Below are 22,717 nucleotides of genomic sequence, written 5' to 3' on the forward strand. Positions count from 1 at the left end.
CTCGGACTGTGTCAAGGATGGGGGAGGAAATCGGTCGTGCCCTTTCAAAGGAACCGTCCCGGATTTGCCCGGAGCGATGTAAGAAAATAATGGACACCTGAATCTGGATGTCCGGACGCGAGTTTGAACCATCGTCCTCCAGAATGCAAGTCCATACAGCTAACCACTGCGCCACCTCACTCGGTCATTGTCTTTGAATAAAAGTGCCATTTCTGTTCGTTCCATTGTGTATATTTTCTGTGCTATATTGTAACAGTTTTTTCTATGTACGGCCCAAGTTTCATCGATCTGTGTCACTTGTTAGACGCACATCATGCGAAAGTTACTTTCGTCTTTAAGTTTTGCACACCATGGTACTTGTGACTGTAAAAACAGTAGCCCGTCTTCATCAAGATTATTCGTTGTTATGTGGGAAGCCTGGTTTCATGCAGCTCTCCACGCTGTCCATCCTGTACAGGCCTCTTCATCTGCGCATAGCTACCGCAGTCTGTGCTATCGTCCGTTCTTACAAGAAGTTGGAGCCTCTTTAATTCAATATGATAATAACTGTTTGTGGCGTCTAATGTGAAACTACTCTAAAAGTGTTCATAGCTGTTACGGTGCGCATATTAGAGCCAATGTTTACTGGAATTATTTCTTGTTTCGGTCCATACTACCACTTGTGAAAGTTTGTCGGTGGTGTTCTTGTTCACCTTATTTGTCCTGTGAGACGTGAGTTTTGAATAACCCTGTAATGTGGATTATCCCGGGTATGAATTACAAATCAAAATGGCTCTGAGCACTATGGGACTTAACTTCTGAGGTCATCTGTCCCCTAGAACTTAGAACTAATTAAACCTAACTAACCTAAGGACATCACACACATCCATGCCCGAGGCAGGATTCGAAGCTGCGACCGTAGCGGTCGCGCAGTTCCAGACTGTAGCGCCTAGAACCGCTCGGCCACTCCGGCCAGCAATTACAGATCGTTTATCGTCGCGAACGCACGACTCTGTAATATTGATTCTGTTGCCTTAACCAACGCGACAGTCGTAAATGAAGTAAAAGGGAGCCCTTGTGAAATTTCTATTATGTCCCTCTCAGCTGAATATCAGTCACAACCGACACTTCGCTTATCACAGCGTTGGGCAAACGTACCTGGAGTGAGGACGCCAGTTTAGTACAAATTATAGAATCTTGCGATCTTTTCCGATGTGTTAATATCCAACTGGGATTTTCACGAGGACTGCACAAATGAGTAAAAAGTAAGATCAGTGCCGTGGATACAGTAGTAAAACTTGTAAGGGCAGGGTTGTAATTGAAATAACCATCAAAATCGTCGCAAGCGCCGCACTGACATTTTTTCCCTTGGTCATTACGGGAGTGGAAAGGGAAACAAAACTGATAATATGAGTACTATGTGCCCTCCGCCATGCACTGCACTGTGTTGTAACACCCCACCCGTCACTTATCTGGTTTTGGCGCGTGTTCACCCCAGCTAATTCACTAACAGATCAACAGAGACTGCAAAACTGCTGCAATATCGGATAACGCAAAGAAAGTAATAAGGCCCTGTGACCCCTGATTGAAATGCTGTGGCAGTGTTGACATTAATTGATTCAGAATAGATCCCTTTTTTAATTAAAAAAGCGGTGCACATTGATTTTATAGTCAGCTATTGAACACTAGATGCAAATGTTGAACATAAAATTAATTACGAAAGTGATCTTGGGTTTCAACTACTTGATTGAAAACAGATGCAGTCGATTAGCACAAATTTATTTTAACTCACGACCTTCAATCATCAGATTACATAACTCTCCTAACAGGCAGTGGGAATAAATTGCGTTTACGTTGAGTAAACCGCGATACATCAAAATTAATTGCTATCGACTAACCCAGGCGTAATGTGAAGTGCGAGAAGAATTCTATAATACACGGCCTATGAAACCCTAGTGGAAACTTTGCCGGTGTGATCCAACAAATTGATCGGTGGCCTAACTCAAGCCGGAGCGGGCGCAATATCACCGAATTCAGCGTGGCAGGGTGTCGTCGTTGTGAGGACGTCAGCCGACCTCGTGGTGCTGCAAGGCTGCGCTCATGAATTCACTCCTAGCTATCTTGCTCAGTACATAACTTAACAAAAACTTTCTATCTCAAAGCTCAATCGTCCCATTTGCTAAATCATAACCTGCCGAGATGCTCACTCTCTCTCAGGCAAGCTGAGTAAAGAACGCCACGTCCGCACTCTAGGGAAGCTGGGAACAGAAGACCTCTACGGAGACTTCTCACAGTCCACTCTTCGCCTCGGTTTCCCCTCCAGCAGAATCACTTATGCCAATTGCAGCGCCAGTCGCATTAATTACGTGTCGCTTCCCAGTGCCGACCTATGCCTGCTCTGGGAAGTGAACAAATTCCCACAAAATTTGCCTTCCTCTAAACTTCTGCTATTTAGCTCCTCCCAGGCCACCCATCAAGGTTAGCGTCTGCACAAACACCAATTTTTCCGAAATTCCGACTCCCAGGAGAGTACTTCAAATTCCTCGGTCCTACATTCCCATCGGAGGCCGGCGTATTTCATTCTGTCGCTCTTCACCTGATTTACTTCAGACTCTGCAGACCGTGAGTTTAGCGCGAAGTTGCTATAGTCATGAACACGCATATTTTGGCCTCTGTTGACTGCTCCACCGTAGCTTTGCGCAGCTTTCTCGCATGTTTCACTGAAAACAGGATGACGGACATTTATCAACAGGTGTACCATTTTCCGTCTGCATCCCGGTACACCAGCATGGGGTCAACCACCCCCTAACTGTCACTCATCTTAAGGCAGCTGGATTCCGCACCACGTTACCGCTTTCTCAGAGTTTGAGCCGTCCTAAGCTGCCTATTGGCGCTTCCCTTCGCACGCCGCCACCCGGCCGCGGTCAACTCTGAATACTTCCTTGGGATAAACTAGCCTCCAGTAAACCGACGCGTTTCCACAAAGTTTTCACGTCGCATGAATTACTTTAAAACCATCACGCAACATTTAATTATTCCAATACGTCCATACTACACACTCTACAAGATGCCTTGTGCCTTGTCAGTCATTTTTGTTCAGCCCTACTGTTCGCTCAACGTGAGTTCGGTGATCTTTAATGACTTCATGTAAGGGGCATAGTTCTTGCCATCTTACAGTGTCTGGGGGAGAATTTATATAGATTTAGAAGCACAACAAAAAATTATTCGGCACTTTTGTACTGAGTGGCTAGAAACGGTCGAGAAGCGGCTGTGTAAGATGGATGAGAGGTCAGGTTACTGCGGCAACGGCAGCGGCAGTAGTAGGGCTGGCGAGCACAAGAAGCGCCTGCTGCGGCACGTGCCCGGCGCCGCGACCACAGGCTGGGGGGCTGCGTGGCGCTGGGCGCCGTCCTTGCGCTCGCCGGCAGCGGCGCACGTCCGCCTGCGGCCGCGCTGCAGCGCGCCACCAAATTGCCCCGCAAGGTCGCCGCACGGCACTCGGCGTTACGTGCCCCGCCGCTTCTGCCGGCGATCGCAATCCGGCAGCGCCGTTCCCTCACTGCAGAAACGTATCACCATTTCAAGGGGACCACACCGACTGGCCGTCTCCGAGATCCGCCACAGGGATTTTCATGTCAATGCCCGGAAGTCAGTCTCCTATAGCAGTCAAGTCCAGTTCCCGAGAAAACTCCTAAAGATCGTCTTTCAAGATTAGCTCATTACAAGGTAGCTTCGTAGTCGTAAAGTCGCTCGTTCGAATTTTTTATTTAATTTAAATTTTGTATGTTTAATAAGCCACAGTAGCAAAATACTAACACGAATTATTTACAGACGAATGGAAAAACTGATAGAAGCCGACCTCGGGGAAGATCAGTTTGGATTCCATAGAAATATTGGAACACATGAGGCAATACTGACCCTACGACTTATCTTAGAAAGTAGATTAAGGAAAGGCAAAGCTACGTTTCTAGCATTTGTAGATTTAGAGAAAGCTTTTGAAAATGTTGACTGGAATACTCTTTCAAATTCTGAAGGTGGCAGGGGTAAAATACAGGGAGCGAAAGGCTATTTACAATTTGTACGGAAACCAGATGGCAGTTATAAGAGTTGAGGCATATGAAAGGGAAGCAGTGGTTGGGAAGGGAGTGAGACAGGGTTGTAGCCTCTCCCCGATGTTATTCAATCTGTATATTGAGCAATCAGTAAAGGAAACAAAAGAAAAATTCGGAGTTGGAATTAAAATCCATGGAGAAGAAATAAAAACTTTCAGGTTCCCTGATGACAATGTAAATCTGTCAGAGACAGCAAAGGACCTGGAAGAGCAGCTGAACGGAATGGACAGTGTCTTCAAAGGAAGATATAAGATTAACATCAACAAAAGCAAAATGAGGATAATAGAATGTAGTCGAATTAAATCGGGTGATGCTGCGGGAATTAGATAGGAAATGAGACGCTGAAACTAGTGAATGAGTTTTGCTATTTGGGGAGCAAAATAACTGAGGATGGTCGAAGTAGTGAGGATATAAAATGTAGACTGGCAATGGCAAGGAAAGCGTTTTTGAAGAACAGAAATTTGTTAACATCAGGTATGTATTTAAGTGTCAGGAAGTTGTTTCTGAAAGTATTTGTATGGAGTGTAGTCATGTATGGAGATGAAACGTGGGCGATAAATAGTTTAGACAACAAGAGAATAGAAGCTTTCGAAATATGGTGCTACATAAGTATGCTGAAGATTAGATGGGTAGATCACATAACTAATGAGGAGGTATTGAATAGAATCGGGGAGAAGAGAAATTTGTGGCACAACTTCACTACAAGAAGGGATCGGTTGGTAGGGCATATTCTGAGGCATGAAGGGGTCACCAATTTAGTATTGGAAGGCAGCGTGGAGGGTAAAAACCGTAGAGTGAGACCAAGAGATGAATACACTAAGCAGATTCAGAAGGATGTAGGTTGCAGTAGGTACTCGGAGATGAAGAACCTTGCACAGGATAGAGTAGCATGGAGAGCTGCATCAAACCAGTCTCTGGACTGAAGACCACAACAACAACAACAACAACAGGTATTGACAACCGGAATAGTTGTTGGTTCACAACCTTTTTTTAATAAAACTAATTTTAATTGCTGATCACACAACAATAAACAATATGAAACACACATGCGAACTTCCTTATGGTTAAATGAAACAATTATATTAGTAGTACTGTTCAGTCTCTAGAAATAATTGCTATTTTATTTTCTACTTAAAGTACAAATTTTTAATTTTTTGTTTATATTCGCATTATTATGCAGTTAGAAATTACAATTGATGTTGCTGCTATTAAAAACTAGCCTTCTCACTGCAGCTTTGTCCGAATATGCAACTCTCCCAGTTGTTCCCCTCTCTGCGTCCATCTCTTACTCCCTTTGACTGTTCACCACATCCTAGCACCTCTGTCTGTGCCTCCCTATTCTCTCCTCTTAATCGCCTTCTACCCTCTCTTTGTTCATTTCCTCCACCCCTCTAAAAAAATGATTCAGATGGCTGTGAGCACTATAGGACTTAACATTTGAGGTCATCAGTCCCCTAGAACATAGAACTAATTAAACCTAACTAACCTAAGTACATCACACACATCCATGCCCGAGGCAGGATTCGAACCTGCGACCGTAGCAGTCGCTCGGCTCCAGACTGTAGCGCCTAGAACCGCACGGCCACTCCAGCCGGCAGAGCGTGGTACACATCAGGGGTTTGTAAATCTTATTTTTTTTTTTTTTTTTTTTGCCCCTGATGCACAGGCCACTCTACAAAGCAGGTTGTTAAAGCAGGCCGTATTCCTAAAACAAAACATGCTTGTCATGCAGAGTAGAATACATATCAGGGTACAGAAAACAGCGTCTTGCACATGACACAAAGGCTGCCCTGCAAAACTGGTTCACTTGGCAGGTCGATAGCGTTCCCACACAACTTGCCTGTCATGCAGTGTAACATATACACCACGAGTTGGGAGAAACATTTTTGCCCTATCACCACTCCTATTAGAGCTAGGAGGTTATAAACATCACAGTGCTGATACTCAAGAGGCCTGCTGTTCCTGTGCTGCATTTAGCTGAAATTGATCCAGGGGTTTGGGAGGAAATCCCAGACATCCAAACATGCACTATGCTTCATGTATGTATAACAGACTAGCGATCTGCCTCAGTGTCATATGGCTAGCACTAAGTATCTGTAGCCAAACGACTTGGGTCTCATAGTGCCAATTTCGTTTATGACTGCTGTGTAGAGTTAAAATTAAGACTATAATGTTAGGCAACTAAATGCCACCACCTTCAGCTTAAATGATTTACGCAGAGAACAGCAGAAAGTTCTCAGGAGGTATGAATGTCGTCCGTTCCCTACTCAGATTTGGAGTGGTTCCTCAGGGCAACCATCGGGGCTATGAGCTATCATGCCATGCAATCTACCCGACTAGCAGCAGTATCCAAATTCCTACAGCAGTTCTTCAGATTAGCCCAGACATACAGACAGACATACTGTGTACCAAATTGTGTTATTTTTCATATCCACTTGATAATAAAAATGGCATCTTTAATTAGGAAAATGGGGGTCGGGTTGTTTGGGGGAAGAGACCAAACAGCGAAGTCATCGGTCTCATCGTATTAGGGAAGGAGGGGGAAGGAAGTCGGGCGTGCCCTTTCAAAGGAACCATCCCAGCATTTGTCTGGAGCGATTTAGGGAAATCACGGAAAACCTAAATCAGGATGGCCGGATGCGGGATTGAACCGTCAACCGTCGTCCTCCCGAATGCGAGTCCAGTACGCTAACCACTGCGCCACCTCGCTCGGTTTAGGAAAATGTTATGACCACAACAACAGAATACATGTTTTTCAGTTTTACAGATGCCACCCAAAATGGAAGATACATGACATGTTACAGCTGCTTCTCAGTACACAACTGTGTATGTATCGCGGGAGGAATGACTCCTTATAAGCCTCTACATTTGCTGAAATTAGTCGGTCCATATGGGAGCAACATAAAGGGGACTGGAGAACATGAATGTCTCCACATTCTTCGCAAAATATTCGTTCTTGATGCTTTGTCAGCAGGCACTAGCGTTTGCCAGTTCAGGTTTTTCATAATTTTCCTGGTGACCTCCTGTGAGTCTAAAAAACGCGGGACTGTTTGTACTACCTCAGTATTCCCTGTCCACATCCTATTTTATATGGATTCCACAGAGCAATACGCTAACATCGAATAGACAAATGTTTTGTAAGTAGGCTAATGAGTTCGTATCGTGAAAGCGAACCAAGTCTGACACTTGCTTTACCTACGACTGAGTGTACATGGTTATTTCATTTCATTTTATACCCCTACACACTGATACACGCAGGTAATTGCATGAGTTGGCAGATTGTGTGACAGTGATATTGTAACTATACAATACCACTTTTCTGCTTTTTGTAATCTTTGCACCACACTGAAACCTTATCAAGATCTGTCTGGATATTTGTGCAGGGAAGTACTATCTTAATATAGTACTCCCCTGTAGATGAGAGCATCATCTGCAAAAAGTCTGCGATAACTATCGGTATTGTCAGAGAGATAATTTACATATCACATGAAGAGCAGGTGGTCTAACATGCTTCCTCTAGTCATGTCCGATGTTACTTCTACATCTATTGATGACTCTCCATCAGAGATAACATACTGCGTCCTCCCAGTCAAAATATCCTTAATCCAATCACAAATTCTGTTTGATGCTTCATATGGCCTCACAGGCGTTGGCTGGGATAGATACCGGCAAAAACATCAGACAACACCCGAAGGTCAATGCTTTGAATACGTGGAAGTTCTGGAGGGGACGGGCAGGCACTGTCTCGCTAGTAAAAGGTCTTTTTTTAGCTTTAAAACTTTACAACTTTATTAACTTAATTTTAAAATAGTGAGTTAACATTCGTTATCATGAACAACAAGATCGGCTGTAACTTCCGCTCTCAAAAAAAAAAAAAAAAAAAAAAAAGGTTCAAATGGCTCTGAGAACTATGGGACTTAACTTCTGAGGTCATCGGTCCCCTAGAACTTAGAACTACTTAAAACTAACTAACCTAAGGACTCACACACATCCATGCCCGAGGCAGGATTCGAACCTGCAATCGTAGCGGTCGCGCAGTTCCAGACTGTAGCGCCTAGAACCGCTCGGCCACTTCGGCCGGCTTAACTTCCGCTCTGTTAGATACCTGTTACTGTACTGTGAAGTCACGTTAAGATACATGTAAACTATATTTAAAATTTAAGTCTGCAGGATTTCGTCACTGTGGTCAAAGAAGGCAAAATCTTGTAGGTTTTTAGGGGGCGACATATGCCTCTTCAGTTTCTTGTTACACACTCGACATTTCCACCGCTCTCTTGGGGTCTTGTGCACGATGTTATGATGTACACAGAGATCAGTCTAGAAGACTTTATCTTCTGTGTTTCTATAATCATATTTGTGAAAAGAAGGATTTGAAAGTGTTTAGAACAAATATCAGTCCCTGTATTTGTTTCATGTATAATAATAAACTAAGTATGCAAGTTCATGGTTGTGAAACATATGAAATTGATAAAAAAATAACAAAGTAAATTTGGTAACAAGTTGCCACACATTTTTCTTTAGTAATTTTACAATTTATTATGCGAACAATACTATCAAAGTCTGTCCTTCACAGAGACAGATCAGACACAACTTCAGCATCTTCGTTCTTTGATATTGCGCATCCTGTGATATTCAGGGCAGACTGCGTTGTATAGCTAGAAGTTAGAAAATAACGTAAGCAAGAAAAACTAGTTTTTGTGTTAAGGAATGTCCTTAGTGAGCACAACATGTGGATCATGAACATCTGTACTGTTTTTGACATGTGAACCGTGATTTCCAACTCTGAGTTGATATAAAGAAATAGTGCTCCGTAAGAATGCGTGGTCATACGGTGGTAATCCTAATCAAAGTTTTTCGAATTTACAGCCACGTCAAGTGGTTAAAAATATTTGAAGTTTTTGACCGAGGAGTACTCAGTCGACAGCTCGTGTGTTTTTAACCAATTGATACGGCTGGAAGCTTCAGAAACTTTTATGAACACGTTGTTGTATGTACAAATGTTAAATCAGTGTGAAAATTTTATAACACGTGCATAAAAGAAATTGAAACAACTATCTTGCTGAAGATGGCTGTTCCATCACTAACCCAACGATAAGAAAAAGAATGCAAGAAAAAGAAATGCTTCATTGTTGAAATGGCCGCTGTGACTCGGGTATGTTGTCTAATAGTTTGGACAGGAATCGGCACAACAAGCAAAATCTCACTCACGCCGTTGTTACCTAATGTAGAATGCAGCTCGTTATATAGGCATAGTGTGGTTCTCCTTTACAAGTGCAAAACATTATCAATCAAAATGTGGCGCACAGTAGTAAGAAGAGCATTACATAAAAAGAGAAACCTTTAACATCGAACATAAATTTAAGTCTTATGAAGTATTTTCTGAAGGTATTTGGCGTGTATTTTGGGATGGAAGTAAAATGTAGACGATAAACACATCAGACAAGAGAAAAGAAATTTATGAAATGTACTGTTACAGAATAATGGTGAAGACTGGTTGGCTAGATCAGACAACTAATGAAGAGGTACTGAATCGAACGGAGGAGAATAGAAATTTACAGCACAAATTGAGTAAGAAAGTGACCGTTTGATACATAAGAAGGCATCAAAGAATCGTGAATTTGGTAGTGTTGGGAACTAAGGGAGATTAAAAAGTGTAGAGGGAGACCAAGACTTAACTTCAGACACAAGTAAACGTAGGTTGCAGCAGTTATGAAGAGATTTGCAAGGGGGATGCATCAAACCAATCTTCAGACAACAGCATCAACAATAACAATCTTTTCGTTTCAGTAGCGTTTTTCTCATATGTTACAGAATCCACTTTTTCATAATTTGGAGGTTTATATTTTGTTATTTAACTTTGGGGCCAGATACTCTAAGGGAGAGAAGTCGTATGTTCCATCTGTCTGTCAATCATGTAAACTTTTTCTGAGTGTTATCGTACTTTATCTGTTTCTGTATCATATTCTCCAAGTCAGTATTTGGGGATCAGTCTAGTATGTGCCTAAGCGAATGTGTTAAGTCTCCTAAAAACCACACTCACGCTGCCTGTTGTGCCAACCATGGTCATTAATCAACCACAGAGACTGATCGAGGTCTGACTCACCTCTCAGTGTTGCAAGCTAGCATGCTGTTCAAGATGCTATAGAAGCAGGGTCCACAACGACAACAAAAACAACAACAACAACAATAATAATAATAATAATAATAATATGGGATATACATAAATAAGTGTGTGAATATGTGTGTGTGTGTGTGTGTGTGTGTGTGTGTGTGTGTGTGTGTGTGTGTGTGTGTAACAGATCTCCTCCCAAACTCTGGGATTGATGCCAACCAAATTTGGCATGAAAATAGTCAGTCTTGTGAGTATCAGCATATTGGGTTTATAATCTACCAGCTGTAATAGGGGGAAATAGAGGCAAAAATGTGGTTTTCCACACCTGACATATAGGTTACCCTGTGTAATGGGCATGTTGTGTGGGAACTGTATTGCCCTGCCAAATCAACATGCTTTGTAGGGCACCCTACATGTCAGGCGCTAGAAACAGCTTTTTGAGCTTCAACATGTATTATAGGGATGTTGTCCAGGAGTAATATCAACCTTCTGTATCTAACTGCTTTGCATATCGCCCTGCACATCAGAGACAATTCAAGGATTTTCAATGGCATAGGCTTCTGCTGCCAGAGTCAGCTGCTGCTGGAGGAAAAGCAGCAGTAGTTTTATACATTATGACGTGGTGCCATTCCCAGAAAACGTTTATGTCCAAAGGATTTTCAATTCCCTGATGTGTAGACTGCCTGCCATGTCGTGGGGATATTATCAGCCTGCTCTACTAACCGTATTGAAAGGGCTACACATGCCAGCGAATATGACTGGGGACAGGTTGTGTTGGATAGGGAAGAGGGTTGGACAGAGTGAGGGGGAGGAAGAAATGGACAGAGAGAGGAAGAGGTGGAGGGGGAGAAACATGAGGTAGGTGGAAGGTGTAGAACAGCTGTGGACAGATGGAAAATGGAGACAGGTGAGGCAGAGTTAGAAAAGGGGAGAGGATAAGGTCACAGAGTGAGGGTTGAGGAAAAGGACAATGAGAGGGAGAGGAGGAGACGATGAGACCGAGAGAATAGGGAAATGGAGACAGAGGTGGGAGGATGAGATGGACAGACAGAGGGAGGAAGACGTGGACAAAGGGGGGTAGGGAGAGTGTGTTCAGTACATGTGTAGCGAGTATAGGTGGGCAAAGCCGAGAGGAAAGCGCTTATAATAACAACAAATAGCGGTGAGATCACACAAAGTGCAGAAGTGGGGTTTGCCGCTGTGGCGTGGCAGGTGGCTCGGCCTGTGGCTGTGGCTGGGCACAAAGGCGGCTGGCGCCCGGCCGGCGGCGTCGTGCGTGCGCCGGTCACGACCGGACCGCCACATAGCACGCGCGCCAGTCTTCTTATTGGGCCCCACTTGGAGAAACGGCCCGGCGATTGCGTTAGCAGCCCAGCCCCGCTCCGCTCGCAGCGAATCTGTCGGCTCGTTCAGCCGCCGCTCCGCACCACTTCCTCCGAGTAATTTCGCGTAATTCTTCCGACGGTCACACATCGCAGCGCTCACGTCACGTACCTATCTGCACTACTCGACCCTCTCTCGTTCACGTATCGACAGCAGCTCCAACAGACAGGTGACGGTAACAGTGATGTCATTTACCTACCGTCAACCACAAGTAAAAGCAAGCAGGTATCAGTTGTATGACGTGTGAAGAGAATATCGTCCACAAATTGTTCTAACTTATAATACAATATTTCAGTTACTTAAATAACAGTCTCTTTCTGAGTTGGATATATTCATAAAATACATAGCTTGACAATCTTCCATAACTTACAATTTTCTTCAATCGAAAAAGATAATAAAAGAGCATATCCACCAAAGTTCCTATATAATGCTAACTGTAATCTCTATTCCACAAAGCCAGGTCTTGTAAGCGATGACATCTCGGTCGGCGAATGATTCAAGTCCAGGAAGGGAGGCGTTTTCACAACGAACAATGGCTAGCGTAAGCCAACCACTACCAGAATTTCCAGTAGCGACATCAAAAGTAAAATTACTCTACAGCCACGGAAAAATACAGGGCCATTCAGTATAACAGCTTGGGCTGTACCATTTCCTCCAAGTTTATCCTCGAGGCTAATAACATGTTTGTAGACAGGCATGCGATGGCGGCGTAGACGATAGACACGACGACGTGGCATAGTGCTTCAATGCTGTTGCAGATAGAGCTCACAGCGGAATGGTTCCGCTGGCGCGCACTGCCCGCTTATATAGGAGACGGGTGACCTTGGTTCAAATGGCTCTGAGCACTATGGGACTCAACATCTTAGGTCAGAAGTCCCCTAGAACTTAGAACTACTTAAACCTAACTAACCTAAGGACATCACACACACCCATGCCCGAGGCAGGATTCGAACCTGCGACCGTAGCAGTCCCGCGGTTCCGGACTGCAGCGCCAGAACCGCACGGCCACCGCGGCCGGCACGTGTGACCTTGATGACGTAACGCGCTGATAACGGACTTAGACGCTGCAAGTCTCTTTATCTCGTAGAAAAGAGCCATCATAATCGTGCTGGCAGGAGCATAGGACAAAAACTAGTAAGGGCTACAAACGACAGACCAGCAGAAAAGATGAATTTATAAGAAATTCGAGCAGACAATGGTTTGATTTACGTAAACATTTTAAAATCATATTTGTGGGTGGTTGCTGTTCCAAATTATAAACATTACTACAGTTTAACCTCTTCCCACATTCTCTTTTCTGTTCAGTTTTTTTTTTTTCATGTTACAATTAATTCAAAGTAAATCGAAAGCTCAATCAATTGTTGGTTGCTATGAAAAACATGTACGTTTAAATTGTAAACGGTAAGATGTATAATCAGATGTAAGAGAGGGTATCTATGAGACACAGGAGAAAAGTGCCCACATGCTCTTAAGTCTTATTCTTGAACGTAGTCTGCTTTTAGTGAAATACATTTCCTCCACCGTTTTCCCAATAAAAGTGTGTAAAAGGATAAAACGATATTTATAAATGGTTAACTGTGCTTCTCGTCAGGCTAATAGTCGACAACTCATTAAAAACCGGTCGATATGTTTAGACTATTTATCAGCTTATATGACCCGAATGGCTCCCTTTTGGAATTATAAAATATGTGCTTGAAGCGCTTTTTCTCAAAACATTACCGCGAAATTGTGCGAAGTAAACAAGCCTTATAGTACCACTAATGCTTACTATGAGCATTGTTCAAAAGGAAGTAGGATGATTGGAGTTTGATATCCCGGTCAATAGAGACGGTGCACAAGCTCAGGTTGCGAAAGGATGGCAAGAAATCGACCGTGCCCTTTTCAAAGGAACTATCCCGGTATTTGCCTCGAGCCATTTAGGAAAATCGCAGAAAACAACCAGGAATTTGAATCTAAGCAAATCCAATGACACTGCAGCAGTATCGCCTGTTGCCCATCCTGTTGGGAAAGTGTTTCTTCATCCGAAACATAGTTATGGAGTTCAAGCAAAGAAAATGTTATCAGCGTGTCAGCATGATATTTAGAGTTTACCGTCACCTCGATATCGTGTTCACCTTCAAATCAGTAAGGTCCGAGTATTGCCCCAGATGAGACTGATCACGAGACAGTAACTTATTCTGGATGGAGAGGGGTTTTCTAGTGACGACGTGGCTTTTCATCGGACTATAATCCTGTTGGCGAACAAAACCATAAGTTAAGAACTCTATCTATTTTGTTCAGCAACACCATTTAACATCGCTCGGCAAAGGCATAGGGTGGCTACTCTAATCTCGAGGTTGGAAGGCTTGCGCAAGCTGCATCCTTCATGGATGGTAGTGGAGATCATTCTTCAAAATCCTTCTCACTCATCACCTGCTGAGATTGAGTTCTGCGCTGTCCCGTCCAACTGACTGTCGTGCATTACTTTGTAAAGTTTCACCACACGATCAATACTTCTCTTTGCTCACATCGAACGAGAGTGTCACCACGTTCCAAAATTGCTTGAGTCACAGCTTTGTGAGCTCGGCCGTCGCTCGGGAGATCGGACAGGTTTATGCGACCTTGTTTCGATGATGACAGACGCCTCTGTTCACTGCCAGGTCCCCGTAGACATTCTTCAAGCGCCTGTGAGTATTTGCGATGCTCTACTTTTCAAGGAAAAGAAACTCAATGACAGGTCTCTGCTTGGAACGCACACCCTTTACAGAAGCTACTTTGGAGCCTACGTATAGCGACGCTACCTATCCTAACTTCATGAAACTACAGGCACTGAAGCGGGAACATTCCTCGACGTCTCATAACTACACTACTGGCCATTAAAATTGCTACACCACCAGGATGACGTGCTACAGAAGCAAAATTTAAAAGACAGGAAGAAGATCCTGTGATATGCAAATGATTAGCTTTTCAGAGCATTCACACAAGGTTGGCGGCGGTGGCGACACCTACAACGTCCTGACAGATTTCTCATACACAAACAGCAGTTGACCGGCGTCGCCTGGTGAAACGTTGTTGTCATGCCTCGTGTAAGGAGGAGAAATGCGTACCATCACGTTTCCGACTTTGATAAAAGTCGGATTGTAGCCTATTGCGATTGCGGTTTATGGTATCGCGACATTGCTGCTCGCATTGGTCGAGATCCAATGACTGTTAGCAGAATATGGACTCGGTGGGTTCAGGGGGGTAATACGGAACGCCATGCTGGACCCCAACGGCCTCGTATCACTAGCAGTCGAGATGACAGGCATCTTATCCGCATGGCTGTAACGGATCGTGCAGCCACGTCTCGATCCCTGTCAACAGATGGGGACGTTTGCAAGACAACAACCATCCGCACGAACAGTTCGACGACGTTTGCAGTAGCATGGACTATCAGCTCGGAGGAGACCATGGCTGCGGTTACCCTTGACGCTGCATCACAGACAGGAGCGCCTGCGACTGTGTACTCAACGACGAACCTGGGTGCACGAATGACAAAACGTCATTTTCTCAGATGAATCCCGGTTCTGTTTACAGCATCATGATGGTCGCATCCGTGTTTGGAGACATCGCGGTGAACACACATTGAAAGCGTGTATTCGTCATCGCCATACTGGCGCATCACCCGGCGTGATGGTACGGGGTGCCATTGGTTACACGTCTCGGTCACCTCTTGTTCGTATTGATGGCACTTTGAACAGTGGGCGTTACATTTCAGATGTGTTAGACCCATGGCTCTACGCTTCATTCGATCCCTGCGAAATCCTACATTTCAGCAGGATAATGCACTACCGCATGTTGTAGGTCCTGTACGGGCCTTTCTGGATACAGAAAATGTTCGACTGCTGCCCTAGCCAGCACATTCTCCAGATCTCTCACCAATTGAAAACGTCTGGTCAATGGTGGCCGAGCAACTGGGTCGTCACTATACGCCAGTCACTACTCTTGATGAACTGCGATATCGTGTTGTAGCTGCATGCGCAGCTGTACCTGTACACGCCATCCAAGCTGTGTTTGACTCGATGCCCAGGCGTATGAAGGCCGTTATTATGGCCAGAGGTGGTTGTTCTGGGTACTGATTTCTCAGGATCTATGCACCCAAATTGCGTGAAAATGTAATCACATGTCAGTTCTAGTATAATATATTTGTCCAATGAAAACCCGTTTATCATCTGCATTTCTTCTTGGTGTAGCATTTTTAATGGCCAGTAGTGTATTTCCGCATCTTTTCCAACCGAATTTGGACGAGATAACTAATGTATTACATTACTTATCGAACGCCTCTCGTACTTCAGTCTGCTACCAAAGACACTTTTATTGTCTGTAGGCAGTGTAGCATATAGTTTTGTAGTCGCGCGCTTCACACTGGTACACATCTTTTTCAACACCGGGACCCAAGTTTCATTCAATTTCACGCTCTCATCCTTCCCCTTAAAATTCCTGGTGTGTTTCACAATTTCTATGATTTCTCTGTACAGTATTTCGTGGGATCCGTTTGAGGCCGCCAGAAAATGAATGTGATGGTCTCTTGGCTGGAAAGCATGTTCGGCAACAACTCATCTGTCAATCTCCCCTCTTTTGCAATTTCCCTTGTGCTCTTCGAGTCGTTTTTTGACAGTTCTTTTTGTAGTACCCACGTACACCTCCCCACAACTACACGGCATCCTATAACTTCCAGCTTTTTTCAGCGGTTGGCGAGCATCCTTGGCCGATTTGGATGATCTTCTATCTTCCGTGTGGGTGTGTAAATTACCACGATGTTCCGCTTTCTAAAGATTTTTCCTATGCGGTCAGTCAAGTCCTTAATGAATGGCAAGAAGACTTTCCATTTCACCGGCGCTTGAGCATCAGTATGATTTCTACGCGTTGATCTTGAAGGTCTTTTCACCTCAGCGAACGAATAACCGTTCTTGAGCAATGCTGTGGTGAGATGTTTTAATTGTGCGTCAAGCAGCTCTGGTTCGCTGATTTTCCTAGCTCTATCCGACAACGTTTTTATGACGCATCGCTTTTGCTATGGATGGTGGTTTGAATCTTGAAAAAGTCCTCCGCAGATGGGGGCGAAACGTCGGGTTTTAAAGTGAAATCCCTTCGACCACGGCATAATAGCCCCGAATATTTTATTAATTGTGACAATTCCCTACAGTGAAAGTTTACATTTTACGAAAACTGCTTTGTAAACTATAACTTAAAGTTGTGCGTAATAAAAGTTTGTTCTAATGTAAAATAACAGGCACCGCTTGAAACTATCCGACCCTTTCGATAAAGATCTTTTTACATGTTTTTCCTTTTTCTCTTTTACAAATCGTCACCAGCTTTAATAACACATACTGGAAGTCATCAGAACTGCCTCTTATTCACAGTGACGTAATAGTTTTTATGGTGATGAGGGGGGGAGGGGTGATTTTGGGGTTATTGCTGTATTCCTTGTCTTTAATATAGTCCCACAAAAAGGAGTTGCATGTGTTTAAGATCCGGAGAATATGGCGGCCAATCGTGGGCCTATGCCAGTGGCCTCTGGGTACCCCAGAGCCTGAATGCGGTCCCCAAAGTGCTCCTCCAGGGCATCAAACACTATGCTGCTTCGATGGGGTCGAGCTCTGCATATCTTGTCAAATTCAGGGTCACTCTGGGTAATGGGCATCAAATCATCTTCCAGAACCTTCACGTACCGGTCGGTAATCCCCGTGCCATCAAGGAATATCGCACCGATTATTCCGTGACTGGACACTGCACACCACACCGTCACTCGTTGAGGGTGAAGAGACTTCTCGATCTCGAAATGCGGAGTCCCCTAAATGCGCCAATTACGCTTATTGACGAACCCATCCAAATTGTAGTGGGCTTCGTCGCTAAACCAAAGGCGCATGCGCATACTGATTCCCGCCATGCCCCGCACCCAGCCGTACAATTTGAACGTCCTAACGCAAACCGTTCAGAAGTTTGTAACGCCGGAAATGCATATCCTCCTATTTCCATCTATTGTACTATAATTTGTTTTCCTTATTTTTGCTACCTGAATATATGATATTTCTGTGTCTTCACATATTGTAATTGTTTTACTATTTGTATATATGTATTTATGCATTTATGTCGATGTATAATTGGTTTGTTGTGTAAAGATTATTTGTAATTTTACGCTGGGTCTTGCCTAGGGAAAACTGCTATCGAACGATTACATCGATAGGTCGTGTGAAGAATCAAAGTGTGTAGGATCTTTGGTAGTGTGAACTCTGCCGCGTGGAGCGCGGGCAGAGCTGTTAGAGTCTGGCTGGAGTAGCGAGTGGAGCAGGTGTGTTGTGTGACGCTCCCGCGAGTTGCCGCGCTTTCGGGGTTTGGCAGCATGTAATTGCGCTCGACTCGCGATGATAGTTTCTGACATGGTATCGCGGACGGGAAGCATTAGCTGGCGCACATCAAGAGCCCGTTTCGCCTGGTGACCGTGTCGAGAAGAAGGCGCGCCAACATCCAGCTTCTGCAACAGCGACGGCTGACAATGAGTGACTGTCGCCACCTCCTCGATCGACGGCTTCAAACCTTCAATCAACCAACAAGGAAGACTAAAAGCACGTAAAGTTTCAGAACTGTATGGCAGACCTCAGCTTTTCAAATTGTTCCATTTGCCTCGCAAAATTACAGCAACTTAGCATGAACCTTTGTTGGTCATTGTCCCAATTGCATTGCCAAGCAGGGTCCCTTCCTTTTCCGAAATGAGCCCGAGGGTCGTTGAAATTCAAACGCCAGCATCATTCGATTTCACTGCTTTAATTTCAAAGTTCAGCTGGCTACAATATTTAGATTGCACAAGCACAAATTAAGAGTGCGAGTTTTGTTACCGTATTTTAGTTACCTGTGACTGCAGCTCAGTTTGGTACGTACTAAATTTTACTATTGTTAATTGTTCAGAATCATTTAACTCAAGTTCAAAGTTAATTCTCTTATTTCTAAATTGCGTAGATTCAAGTAGCTTTTGAAATGATTGTTGAGGTAGTCCAAGACTAACCTTATTTTACTGAATGTCGATGTGCTTCAGAAAGAAAGCTCACTATTAACTTCAGTCACTAAATTAACTTTCGATTTTCCAGTTTTATTAATTCTTTTGCTAAATTAAGTCAGAGTGTAGCGAAATTTATTACTTCTGACAAACTTTCAGTTTTCACACTACACGTGTCAACCTTCAGTTGCCACGCTTCTAGTGCTAATTAAATGTGTAATTACCTTTCTTTTTCAGTTACTATAGTAATTGTCCTTAGGACTGGCGACCGTAATTTCCCCCAAATCTCAAATATCTAATTACCGCTAGTTAATTGTTAACGTAACGGCCGCACATTTACTTTCTTCATTAACTTTACCCCTTTTCAAAATTAATTTCCACCAGTTTTATTTGCATTTTTCCTTTCATTTAGATGTAACCCTTTCCTCCCTCTTTACCGACAGATTAACTTCGATGACGATTGCTTTTTCCCAAATTTCCATTAGGTACACGCGGTTTAATTTTTCACTGTCATTAAGGTCGATAAGTGAGGGGGAGGTTACAAGTTGTAGCCTTTTTTTTTCATATAGTTCAATAATTGTCACCCTGTATGATTTACATGCGCGGAGAGACTAGCACTTGGTGAGGGATTCTTAATGCTATTTGGATGCACTGAATTATCCGTATAATTGGCAACCAAAAGAACTTAAAATTACATCAAACTTAATTTGATTCATACAACATGTAGTAATTCTGGCGCAGGGCTTGCTTGACGTCATGGGAATTACTTCACAAGGCACCAAGAAAACAACTATCTCAGCTTGGCAGCTTCAGCATTTGTGGTGAAACACCTGACACGATATCGATACATGCAGCTAGCAGAAGCTTTGACAACTGCAGATGTGCACGTTTTCAGGATGGCGCTGTGCTGTTTTTACCTAGGGCGAAGACATGGCAACGCTGTGACAGATTCTTCAGGGCATCATATTCGTGCCATAGTTTTTGACCACAGCCCCGTAATCGTGGACAACCAACAAGCATGTGATAAATATATACACAGGAATCGTGTGTTGTTGGTGGGAGCTCGCCTTTTGCTAACTAAACTAAACAATAAACTGCGTGTCAGGAACACAGTTGATGCGGCGAGATGGGGTGAGGGTCAAATGACAACGGAGAGCAGTGCCTGCACTGGTGAGAAGAGTCTGCGGCTGCCTCACTGACCTTGCGGCTCGCAGCGGCGCGGCCTCTGACGTCACCCGCACTTTCCGAACGTCTCGGAGACGGGCCGGGGGTCACCTGCAAACACAACAGGCGAAGCCATTAGAAGCCAACCGGCAGCGACAGTCTGCAGCCTCATGTCATACATTCAGCACTCATTCATCCTGCATGATCACTCATAGCACAAATAAACATAACACATAGAGTGAAAATTTCTGGGAACTTCAATTAAAATTGCATAATCAAGCAGCCTTAAAGAATGTAGACAGCTGTAGCATCGTCTACTATGCCATTTATTTTTGTTAATTACATCTCTATAACACAATTAAGTGGATTTACAGGATGTAATGGGTACAAGTGTACATACTACTATTTGGGGCTAAGGACGCTGTACTGTATAACATTGTATCAACATTTGCGTTGCGGACGAATCATTACATCTATTACAAGTCGTATGTATGTACATGTGGCAAGAGCAAGCATTAATGGTTATTTTTCCCTGGTGTTGAAGGGTGAATGGCCTGCCGAGTTGGCCGAGCGGTTCTAGGCGCTTCAGTCCGGAACCGCGCGATTGCTACGGTCGCAGGTTCGCCGGCCGGAGTGGCCGTGCGGTTATAGGCGCTACAGTCTGGAACCGCGCGACTGCTACGGTCGCAGGTTAGAATCCTGCCTCGGCCATGGATGTGTGTGATGTCCTTAGGTTAGTTAGGTTTAAGTAGTTCTAAGTTCTAGGGGACTGATGACCTCAGATGTTAAGTCCCATAGTGCTCAGAACCATTTGAACCATTTGAAGTGTGGATGCTTGGACACAAAATGGTTTGTCTATACTGATAGTCATAGTCCAGTGCGTGGTACACTTACGACCATCCAGAAAACATCAGGCTGTAAAATTTGTGACGGGTTTCAGGGAAGATAGTTCGACACAGAGAAAAAACAACCAACACACTGATGTGCGTATATGCTAAGGTACCATCTGCTCTTATGTTCATTACACCCTGTGCAGTATTCCAGAGAGAACAGAAGTAAATCCTGTAACTACGATTTGAACACCTGCGTTTTATCAGTAAGGCTCTTCATTTCTTTTGGAAACCTTTTGAAAGCCTCTGTTGCAGACTAATGCAACCTTCTTTGAACGGCAATTAAGGGCGTGTTCGTAAAGTAAAAATGAAGCCTCTCTCTTATGCGCAGCGAACATACACTATGTGGTCGAAAGAATCCTGACACCTGGCTGAAAATGATAAGTTCGTGGCGTCCTCCATCGGTAATGCTGGAATTCAGTATGGTGTTGGCCCACCCTTAGCCTTGATGACAGCTTCCACTCCAACAGGCATACGTTCAATCTGTTGCTGCAAGGTTTCTTGGGGAATGGGAGCCCATTCTTCACGAAGTGATCCACTGAGGGAAGAGGTATCGATGTCGGTCGGTGAGGCCTGGCACGAAGTCTGCGTTCCAAAATATCCCAAACGTGTTCCATAGGATTCATATCAGGACTCTGTGCAGACCAGTCCATTACAGGGACGTTATTGTTGTGTAACCACTCCGCCACAGGCCGTGCCTTATGAACATTTGTTCGATCGTGTTGAAAGATGCAGTCGTCATCACCGAATTTCTCATCAACAGTGGGAAACAAGAAGGTGCTTAAAACATCAATGTAAGCCTGTGTTGTGATCGTGCCACCCAAAACAACAAGAGGTGCAAGCATCTCCTTGAAAAACACGACCACACCATAAAACCACCACCTCCGAATTTTACTGATGGCACTACACACACTGGCAGATGACGTTCACCAGGCAGTCCCCATACCCACACCCTGCCATCGGATCGCCACATTGTGTACCGTGATTCGTCACTCCACACAACGTTTTTCCACTGTTCAATCGTCCAATGTTTAACTCCTTACATCAATCGAGGCGTCGTTTGGCATTTACCATCGTGATGTGTGGCTTATGAGCAGCTGCTCGACCAAGAAATGAAAGTTTTCTCACCTCCCACCTGTCATAGTACTTGCAGTGGATTCTGATGCAATTTGGAATTCCTGTGTTCACATGGTTCAAATGGCTCTGAGCACTACGGGACTTAACATCTGAGGTCATCAGTCCCCTAGAACTCAGATAGATATCTGCCTATTACACATTACGACCCTCTTCAGCTGTCAGCGGTCTCTGTCAGTCAACAAAAGTGGTCGTTCTGCACGCTTTTGTGCTGAATACATCCCTTCACGTTTCCACTTCACTATCACATCGGAAACAATGGACCTAGGGATGTTTAGGAGTATGAGAATCTCACATACTGACGTACGACACAAGTGACACCCAATCACTTGACCACGTTCGAAGTCCGTGAGTTCCACGGAGCGCCCCATTCTGCTCTCTCACGAGGTTGCTGACATGGAGTACCTGACAGTAGGTGGCAGCACAATACACATAATATGAAAAACGTATGTTTCTGGGGTTGTCCGGATACTTTTGATCATTTAGTGTATGCTTCCAATTAATTTTGCCAACAAGAAGCTACACAAGCTAGCAGCTGACGTGTCCACACCTCCTTAAACAGCGGCCAGTTGATCTTTTTAGTTATCACCATGTACGGTCCAAAAGGCACAGTTTTGAAGTTAGTATGAGGGAGTACTGAAAAGTAATGCCTCTGGATTTCTTATTCTGTTCTCAATACCGGTTGAGGTGTTACCTGTCATACATATTACTCAGTCGACTTTCCCGCTTCTCTGAAGCATCTTGCAGCCCTCTACCACTAGAGGGCTCCGAATTGCGTGTACCATGCAACGCGTAATGTTAAGTATGTCGGTGCGTGAGAAACCCTATGAAAATTGAAAATACGAATTGTAAGAGTTCGTCCTCTGTTTCAGCGTGACATTGCCAGACCATACGCGAGCGCTGTGATATCTGCAAAAATACGACCTATTTG

General features: G+C 44.1%; 1 protein-coding gene across 2 annotated transcripts in view; it reads right to left on the reverse strand.

The window, feature by feature from the left end:
- LOC126469658 (leucine zipper putative tumor suppressor 2) overlaps positions 1-22,717 on the reverse strand; it is a 1,134,623-nt gene that overhangs the window by 685,357 nt on the left and 426,549 nt on the right. For both annotated transcript variants that reach the window (XM_050096795.1, XM_050096804.1), the window contains exon 3: positions 19,799-19,873. The gene's annotated coding sequence lies outside the window, so the exon portion shown is untranslated. The remainder of the gene's footprint in view (positions 1-19,798; positions 19,874-22,717) is intronic.

Source organism: Schistocerca serialis, chromosome 1 (assembly GCF_023864345.2).
Source record: "Schistocerca serialis cubense isolate TAMUIC-IGC-003099 chromosome 1, iqSchSeri2.2, whole genome shotgun sequence".
Taxonomy (NCBI): domain Eukaryota; kingdom Metazoa; phylum Arthropoda; class Insecta; order Orthoptera; family Acrididae; genus Schistocerca; species Schistocerca serialis.